Source organism: Pinus tabuliformis, chromosome 3_2 (assembly GCF_031772625.1).
Source record: "Pinus tabuliformis cultivar Carrire ecotype Pingquan chromosome 3_2, CPIR1, whole genome shotgun sequence".
NCBI lineage: Eukaryota > Viridiplantae > Streptophyta > Pinopsida > Pinales > Pinaceae > Pinus > Pinus tabuliformis.
The window spans coordinates 875,547,979-875,557,822 of NC_142302.1; positions in this window are offsets into that span (position 1 = coordinate 875,547,979).

Here is a 9,844-nt window from a genome sequence, read left to right on the forward strand (position 1 = left end):
ATTTCAAAGGAAACTACGTACTATATGTACTCAATCTTAAAAGCAATAAAAGTTGTAGTAAAGACTAGTCACACTTTACCTTAAGCAAACTGAAGCTCCACTCTGAGTTACAGAAAAAACAATCTATTGCAGACAGCTACCAAAGAATGCTTAGGAGTAATCTAAAGAATCAATCTGCAAAGGAAAGTGCTGACTATGTTGTAATAGAGAACAGGACCCTATTCCCAGAGCGGGAATCTTCAGCACCTGTTCCTGATTATCAAGCTGCCACCTTACTTTGTAAACTTAATTGCAACATACATGAATTAACTGTGGATAACATAAACACTGCAACAATCAATTGGGAAGGAAACAGAGTTTCAGCAATAATGCAAAAATGATATTCAGTAAACAGGATTATTAACAAAGCATGAATGAAAGACACACTTAACACACTGCGGAAATATAATGGGTGAATCTTATGATTAAGTTGGGCCCTATCCTTCTCACAAGATTCCCTAGGAAACGAGAACTTGGAAGAAATGTTCAGAACAAGATTTTATTCATCTATCAATATGTCATGTTATAGAAAAGAAAGGATTCCAGTTCTGTTCCTTCAACTAAGCCTTTCCCCGCAGTCTGTTCATCCCCTTCTAATGTAGACATCTCCTCTTTTTAAAGAAGAGACATCTATTACAATAGACTACATTGTAAGTCCTATTTTAACCCTTTATACAAAAAAAGGGAAGTCATTTTTCCCTTTAACAAAATGTTGTTACAAAAATACTGTCTTTAGATCATGATCGTCACACCCAATGTAGTAGCTCCTTCGGTGATCTTCTTTTGTTCCTGTCAAATCTAGATTGTAGATCACAACTGTTCAGCCATGAGATTTGCGCGTCGTTCCTGCTGTTTCAGCAACTGTGGAAGTAATGTTGTAATCTCCAGGTAGTTTCAGCAACGCAGACTGCACATTGTTTTTTAACCACTCAGCAATTATCAATTCAATGGTTAATAATGAAGATAGTGTAATCATATGTAAAATAGTTAAATGTATAGTGATGAGAAGAAATATTGTGTACCTCTGGAATAATTGGGTTAAAATAGTAATCAAGGACTTTAAATATAAGTTGAAAAATGATGACATCATGACAAAATGTATGGTCAAAAAAAGACAATATGAGGTCCTAACATCCCCCCCAACTGAAAGGGTTGCATGTCCTCATGCAACTTTTACTCTGAGTCAGAGTCCGAGTACTAGGTTGTACAGTGAAAATTACTTATACAGTAAGTATAAAAGGTGCTATCAACCAAATATCTGAAACCCTGGACATTCTGTAGTCTCTGCCATGCTACGAGCTCCTCCTCTTTGGACAACCTGAAATAATCCTTATACTACTGTACTGGCAACCATAGAAGAGGAAAGTGAAAATGACATCCTAACCACTTTTCAGCACACTGTTGAATGCATTTCACATAATTAGGTAGCAGTAAAATTGTTGTTTGAAGATTCAAAGGGTTAAAGGGATGATATTCCTTTCTCTCATGAGGGCAGTGTTCCCAAAATAGATTGTTTGCCTGTAAGGCAAGAGCTCCCTTGGCTTTGACATAATATTGGAAATCTTGTAAGACTACTACCTGTAATTCTCTCAAATGCTCAGTCATTCCTGGTTCCCTTAAAAACCGATGATGTTCAGCGACAAAAGCAGCAGCATTCTGTGGTTCGGATCGAATCCACAGAAGACGATTATCTTCATTATGTTTTGCTGAAAGGAAGGCATTTTGCCACATGAGATGATTGGCCAGAAAAGAGACAAAGGCTCTAATCTGAATGTCCCCAACTAGAGGAATCAGATTAAGCTTTCTATCCTCAAGCATGGCTTCATTATGGAGGTATAGTTCACAGAGTAAATTTTGTTCACTGAATGATGCCTCTGTGAATGTTTTGATAAACTGTTGAGGTGTAGATACCTCATGAGATCGTCCATCTCTGATTACCTTTGCTTGGAAGAACGCTAGGTGCTCTACCAGAAACATAGAATAATTAAAGGATGGTTTCCTGGTGGCCAGTAGTCTTTGAACCAGATCAAACATGAAAGACAATTTAGTTTTCAACTGTTTATTTTCCTTGTTTTGTGCACAAGACTGTTCCAACACTTCCCAATTTGCATATACATGATTTTTCCATGATAATTTATGTTCCTGCAAGATCCTTTCCTGTGACACAACATATTCCTTCTTCCATGCATCCATTTGTGCTTGAGTGCTTGTGGTCTGAGTGAAGACAGTCTTTGAATGCCGAGGTTCAGTCTGGGTAAACACAGTCTTTGTAGGCCTTGATGCAGGACTTTTAATTTTAACAACCAAAGTAGGCCGAGATATTTGTGGTTTCACTTCTTTTTCAACAATATTTGAAGGCCCTGCTGGTTCTTGTGTAACAGTAGGGTGTTCCTTTTTAACTATAACAGGAGTCGATGCAGGAGTGGCTCCAGGAAATGGGACTTCGACTATCTTATAACCAGCTTGATGATAAATATTACCACATTGGATGCACATGTATTCATTATATTGATCTTTCTCTACACTTTTTTCGACTGCAAATGCTGCATGAGCTAAAGTATATAGATTAAGATCTCTTTCATAGGCTTCCCTTGCCACTACTAGTTCCTGCTTATAAACCTCGATCTCTGATTTCAGAAACTCATTTTCTTGTAAAAGGGAAGCCAAGGTGACTAGGCTTTGTGCAGTAGTCACAGTCTTAGTAGCTGATTTCAATGAATGGAAGGGTTTTTGTTCGGTAGCAGCTTCATTATTTGCATCCTCTGCAGGTAGTTTTTGTGTGACATCTGCTGAATCATCAGCTGGTTCTGTAACTGCTATATCATCTTGCGCATCCAAATTTTGCATATCAACAAATGGTTCTTGTGTGGCAGCTGCTGACTGCGTAGTTGGTTCCTGATTATGTATATTTTGTTCATCAGCAAGTGGTTCTTGTGTAACACTTGCTGAGTCAGTATCTGTTTCTTGTGGCGCAACTACATCTTGATCATCAGTTCTATGTACATCAGCAGGTGGTTCTTGTGTGGCAACTGCTGAGTTAGTATCTGGAGCAGCTACGTCCTGGTCATCTATTTCATGGACATCAGCAGGTGGTTCTTGTGTGGCAACTGCTGAGTCGGTAGCTGGTTCTTGTGGAGCAGCTACATCTAGGTCGTTTGTTTTATGGACATCAGTAGGTGGTTCTTGTGTAGCACCTGCTAAGTTGGTAGCTGGTTCTTGTGGGGTAGCTACATCTAGGTTGTCTGTTTTATGGACATTAGCAGGTTGTTCTTATGTAGCACCTGCTGAGTCGGTAGCTGGTTCTTGTGGGACAGCTACATGTTGTATATCATCTTGGGTATCCACTTTTGATGGATCAGCAGCTGGTTCTTGTGGAGCAGTTGCTGAATCAGTAGCTGGTTCTTGTGTAATAGCTATGTTCTCTGAAAGGAATGATGTCACAAAATCCTGTGCATTTTTCATTTCAGTACCCAAGGGTGAGGTAGGTAAAGATTCAGGGCCTTGGGACTGTGGTGGGGTATGGGGTTTTAGGATAATAGGTGGAGAATTTAGGGTAGTGGTTTTAATTACTGCTTCAGAAGACGTCCTCGTTCATCTTCGAGGTAAAAAGGCAGGAAGAACAGTGGTTTTTCTTTTATGAGTAGCTTTCTCTGGGGTAGGAGGGTCATCAGAAGTGATAGCTTCTTTAATTGAGGCCCTTGTTCGTCTTTTTGGTAGGGGTGAAGCATTTTCTTGCCTTTCCCTTTTTAGCTTAGCAATGGGAATGTTATCATCTGAATCATCACTGGGGATATGGACAGTGGGAGTGGATGATTCAGCTAAATTATGGGGTGGGGTCGATGCAATGGAGGGATCAATTGGATTAACTACTACAGGTGGTGGGGAATCAAAGATGCTCCCTGGTTGTTGTGCATAAGGATTTTCAATTTGTTGAGTGATTCCAGGGGTTTGTTGGGGATTTTCAGCATTTAATTGGGGAGTTTCGGCTACTGCTTGAGAAATTTCAGCAGATTCCTGAGGATTTTTGGCTGCTACTTGAGGAACTTCAGCAGTTCCTTGGGGATTTTCGGCTGCTGTTTGAGGAATTCCAGCATCTTCATGGGGTTCTGGGGGTCGATTATTAAGGAGAGGGGGATTATGTTGAGCAAATCCCCTCTGAATTAGAAGCTGAACAAGACGATGGTGAGTGAGGGAAAGGAGTGGGTACTTTGCATTCATGGAATAATGTGACATATTCTTTAGACACTCAAGTAGATAATATGGCATATTTAACAGACGACCATGTCTTAAATGATTCAACAGGACAAAATCATGCTGATAAACTACTTGGTAATGTCCTTCGTAGGTGAGATAGTGCTTGAAAAATTCGGCAACCTTCGGCCATGGAAGTGGCAATGAATGAAGTGAAACTCTGCTACCTTTAGGCTCGACCCGCTCTCCTGGTAGAAGGAAGTCCTGCTATGTGTTAAAAATGATGTGTTTGCGACTAAACCATCGAATGCCAGCGGCTGGTAATCCTGAAACCTGTGCTATATCATCCTCTGTTACTGGAATTCGGACTCCTTGAACGGTAGAGTAGCCTTCCCGTAAATTGCGTGCAAATTCAAGGACTTGCTGAGGATCAAATCCTTGGAGCCTTCGAAAATAATCTACCCAGCCTGCCTACTGAAAAATCTGATATACCTCTGGGTGCAATTCCAATAGAGCTGTTGAACCGGGTTCATTTCGAATAGTGTTGCCTCCCATAGTTACTTGCTTCAGTAAAATGCACAGTACAGAGCCAAGTTACCACACCCGAAATAGAGTAAGTTTTGGAAATAAGATCGTGACATAATAAGATAAATATGGGGTGACGAGACATGATTGTGGTAAAAAACGACGGTGATTAGCGTATTGTGAAATGATTGCAAAATTTTCGTTTTCCCCCCCAACTGTGGCTAAAATTATAAGTTTGAATGTACGGCGATTGCGGTAATCATGGCACAATCTTTTCATTAACTATAGTTTAATATTTACACATAAAAAATGCATACCTCATGTTTACCTTCGATTAATATTCTGAAAATATAATGTCGTCGCTAATAGATCACCAATGGTTATGAAAAATGGTTTTGTAATATGAGGGTATTTATATGAAAGGCTTTTATAAATATAGGAGGTAGTGAAAGATAAAAATTATAAGGATCAATAGATGATTCTCACAATGGGGAGTAATATGCATTGATTCGTTTGAGAAGAATTGATATTTCAATTACGTGAAAAATGGGAAAAGTTGGTGTTTCAACAACGGGAAAATAAAGAGAGATGTTGTTGTAAAGAAAAATAGGAAAATGTTGCTGAGAGGTAATGTGGGGAAATGAGCTATGAATTGAGGTGAGATGAGAATGCTTCCCAAAATGAAACTTGATCCTGCTTGCAATACAATTGTTCTTTCCAACTAGCCTCCCAATCTGAGACCTGCAAAATAACAAATTGTAACATGGAAACCCTTGACAGGGATTATTAGTTAAGTAATCTAATCTAATAATAATAAAAGAATATATAATGCAGAGATTAAATGCAATGAGGGGCAGCAGGCTCCCACAAAAAGATATAGTGTGAATCTTCCATGCAAGTGGCCTTAAAATCCTCCTTAGAAATTGGTTGCTGGTACGGACGAAGCCGATACCCATTCACTAACAATGGTGTTCTAGAATCATCAATTGTTAGGATCCTTACTGTTCCATTGGGGAAAACGGTATCTATCTCGTAAGGTCCCAAGACACCTTGTTCACAATTTTCCTTGAAAATTTTCAAACCGGGAATCATACAATAGAGCCCAATTACCTTTTTGGAACTACTTATGCTTAATAGTTTTATCATGCCACCTGGTTCTTTGTTGTTGAATCATAGTTGTTTGATAAATGTCTATGCATCAGTCAAATCAAGGTTAATAGCTAAAGCAGTTCTTAAGGTTTTGATTTGACATTCCACAGGAAAAACAACACTTTTTCCATAAACCAATTCATAGGGTGAAACACCTGTAGTGTTCCTCCAGGTGGTTCTGTAAGCCCATAATGCTTCAGGCAGCCTTTGAGACCAATCCTTCCTATTCTCTTTCACTGTTTTTGTTAAAATGGCTTCTATGACTTTATTTGTACTTTCCACCTGACCATTAGCTTGGGGGTGGTAAGGTGTAGTCATTTTATGATTAATATGATATTTTTGAAGCGTAGCTTTAAAACCATGAGAATTGAAAGGAGGTCCTCCATCTATGACTAGCTCTCTAGGCACTCCAAACCTAACGAAGATTTCTTCAAATAAAAAGGTTAAAACAGATTCTTCATTAGCTCTAATAAGTGCCTTAGCTTCCACCCATTTAGTCATATAATCTGTACAAAACAATATGTAAAATATTTGGTTGGATGGAGGGTTAATGGGTCCTACAAAGTCTAGAGCCCATCGTTCAAAGGGTTCAAGTATTACCTGGGGGTTCAGTGGCATTTCATCTCTATGATTAGGTTGACCCATTCTCTGACAACTATCACAGGCCCTGACATATTTGTTTGCATCCTTGAAAAGTGAGGGCCAATAATAACCCATCCTGAGAATTTTATGTGTTTTTCTCTTATCAGCAAAATGCCCTCCACAATGGCCATCATGACAAGCCTTCAATATATCATAAACCTCATCTTCTCTAATGCATCTTCGGATTTCCTGATCAAGTCCTGTATGAAAAAGACACCCACTTATCCAGCGATACCAAGCACTTTGTTGAATGATCTTTCTTTTCTCCCGTGATAGGTGTGATGATAACTTCCCTGCAACCAGATAATTGGTAATGTCTGCATACCATGGTGAGTGAGCAGATACTGCAAACAAATATTCATCAGGAAAGGAATCATCTACTGGAGTATTATCATCAGTTTTTATCCGAGAAAGGAAATCAACAACTACATTTTCTTTACTTGGTCGATCTACAATTGTAATATCAAATTCTTGTAGTAACAATAACCACCTGGTAACTCGAGCATTTGTGACAGATTTGTTCACTAAATACTTGATAACCGAGTGGTCAGTATGAACAAAAGTAGGATAACCAGTAATGTAATGTCGAAATTTATTAATAGTATAAATGACTGCTAAAAATTCTTTCTCAGTAACTATGTAATTAAGCTCAGCAGGGGTCATATTCTTACTAATGAAATAGATAGCATAAGGAAGATTATTCTCTTCTTGTCCCAAGACAGCTCCAATTGCAGTATCTGAAGCATCAGAGGATATATGAAAGGGAAGTGCCCAATCAGGTCCCCTTAAAATAGGAGTTGTAGACAACCGATGCTTAAGTTCATCAAATGCTTTTTGACAGGCATCAGTTCACTTAAATTCAGAATTTTTCATAAGTAACACAAACAAAGGAGAAGCTATTTTAGAAAAAAAATTGATAAATCTTCTGTAATATCCAGCATGTCTTAAAAAAATTCTTACATCAATTTGTGTTTTAGGAATAGGAAGGGTCTGAATTACCTGTACTTTGGATGGATCTACTTGAATCCCAAGGAATGAAATGAAGTGTCTGAGTACAATTCCTTCGTTCATCATCATATGACATTTTTCAGTACTCAAGGAAAGATGAGCTTGTATGCATTGTTTAAGTACTTTCTCAAGGTTTTGTAATGCATCTTCAAAAGTCACACCATAAGGAGTAAATTCATCCATAAATATCTCCATAGAATCATTAAGCATATCAGAAAAGATTCCTATCACTGCTCTTTGAAACATTGTTGGAGCATTACATAGTCCAAATGGGAGAACTCTATAAGCAAAAGTTCCCCAAGGACTAGTAAAAGTGGTCTTGTCTTGATCTTGGGGTGCAATTCTGATTTGATTATATCCACTAAAACCATATAAAAAGGAAAAGAATTTCTTTCCTGACAAGCTGTCCAGTACCTGATCAATAAATGGCAAGGGGAAATGATCTTTTTGAGTGGCTTTGTTTAAGGCTCTATAATCTACACACACTCTCCATTTCCCATTTTTCTTAGGTACTATCACCAATGGAGAAACCCATTCACTGTCAGATATGGGGTATATAAACCCTGCATTAAGCAACTTTTGAAGTTCTTCCTTAACAATTTCCCTCAAATTGGGATTCATTCGCCGCTGGGGTTGACAGACTGGTCAAGCCCCCTCCTTAATATAAATACGATGAGTACATAATTCAAGAGAGATCCCCTTCATGTCTGTGTAGTCCCATGCGAATGCTTCCTTGTTTTCACAAAGCAACTTCATTAGCTGTTGTGTTTCAGCATATGATAAATTGGGGTTTATGTTCAATGTTTTGCCAGGTTTGATTTCTACTGTTATGATTTTAGAGGAGATAGCAGTTGATGTTTGAGGTAAATTTTCAGATTTAAGCTTTTCCTGTGTTTCAGGTTCCAGAATTGCAGTTAACTAATTATATGTTTCAGAAGTGACCGAGGAAGGTTCAGAAATAAAATTACTAATTACTTCATCTTCCATGGTGTCTTTAACAGTTAAGGCTTGTCCAATGGTCAAAATGGGTTGAGTGTCATTATCCTCATAGTCTAACCATACAAAATCATCATTGTTAATCATAGGTGTAGCATGAGGGTAAAGAGTGAGCTGCTTAGTTTCACATCCATTATAAATTGTCATTGAACCTAATCTACAGCTGATAAAAGCATCTGCTGTAGCCAGCCATGGTCTCCCCAAAATCAAAGGATGCCCCCCCAACTTTGCTTTAGTCTGTAATACAACAAAGCCAGCTGGGTAATTCCAAGATTCAACTGAAATGATCAGGTCTTCAATAACCCTTTTAGATCTTAGCTAATTCTAAGATAGTTGGTGTCTCTCTAATTACATTTTTCAACTGTAACAGTTGTGTAGTTTCAAGGGTCATAATATTTATAGAAGCACCTAAGTCTACCAGAACTCGTGAAACAATAGTTTTTCCAACCTGTACTATGACCGTAGGGTGGCCGGGATCACCATATTTTACAGGAGGAGATTTTCTTGACATTAAAGTAGCTAGATCACCCATCACATGAACTGTAAGGGGATCTTTAGCTTTCCTACCAGGTTTCTTGATGCAGATGTCTCTAACAGTTCTGGCATAAATTTTTAAATCTCTGAGTGCTTGTAAAAGTGGAATTTTAATGTAAAGATTCTGCAATTCCCCTAGAATATTAAAAATAGGTGGCTCAGGTGTCTTAGCGAGAGCTAGACATTCAGGGATGGTGGCTCTATTGTTTCAGTAATTTTATTAGAGGGTGGCTTGACTATTTCAGCACCCTTACTAGGTAAATTATTATTTTCTTCCTCTTCTTTGTCAAATTCAGAAGAGGTAATATCGTCAATAATCGGCTCAACTACTCTCCCGGATCATAAATGAATATCATTACACTGCACAGGAGATGTAGGCAGGTTCTGAATATCGATAACTTGCATAGATTTATTATTATTAGGGTTAGGGTTCAGTTGTACAGGCAGCTGGGGTTTCATTGTCTGATTATTCGGTGGAGTACCTGACGGGAGAGAAAGTTGTTGTTGGAACTGAGGAAATTGGTTTGGAAATGGAGTTTGTTGAGCTCTCCAGTTTGGGTTCCATTGATTAAATAACATTGTTGTAGAAGCCAAGGGGTCCACATTGTAGGGTCTACAAAGGGAGGGTTTGTTTGCTGCATGGGTGGGAAATTCATTTGATTAAAGGGTGGGTATTGCATTTGGTTGAAGGGCGGGTAATTTTCTTGATTAAAAGAAGGATAATTATTCCAATGATTAAATGGCATACTAGAGTTTGTAC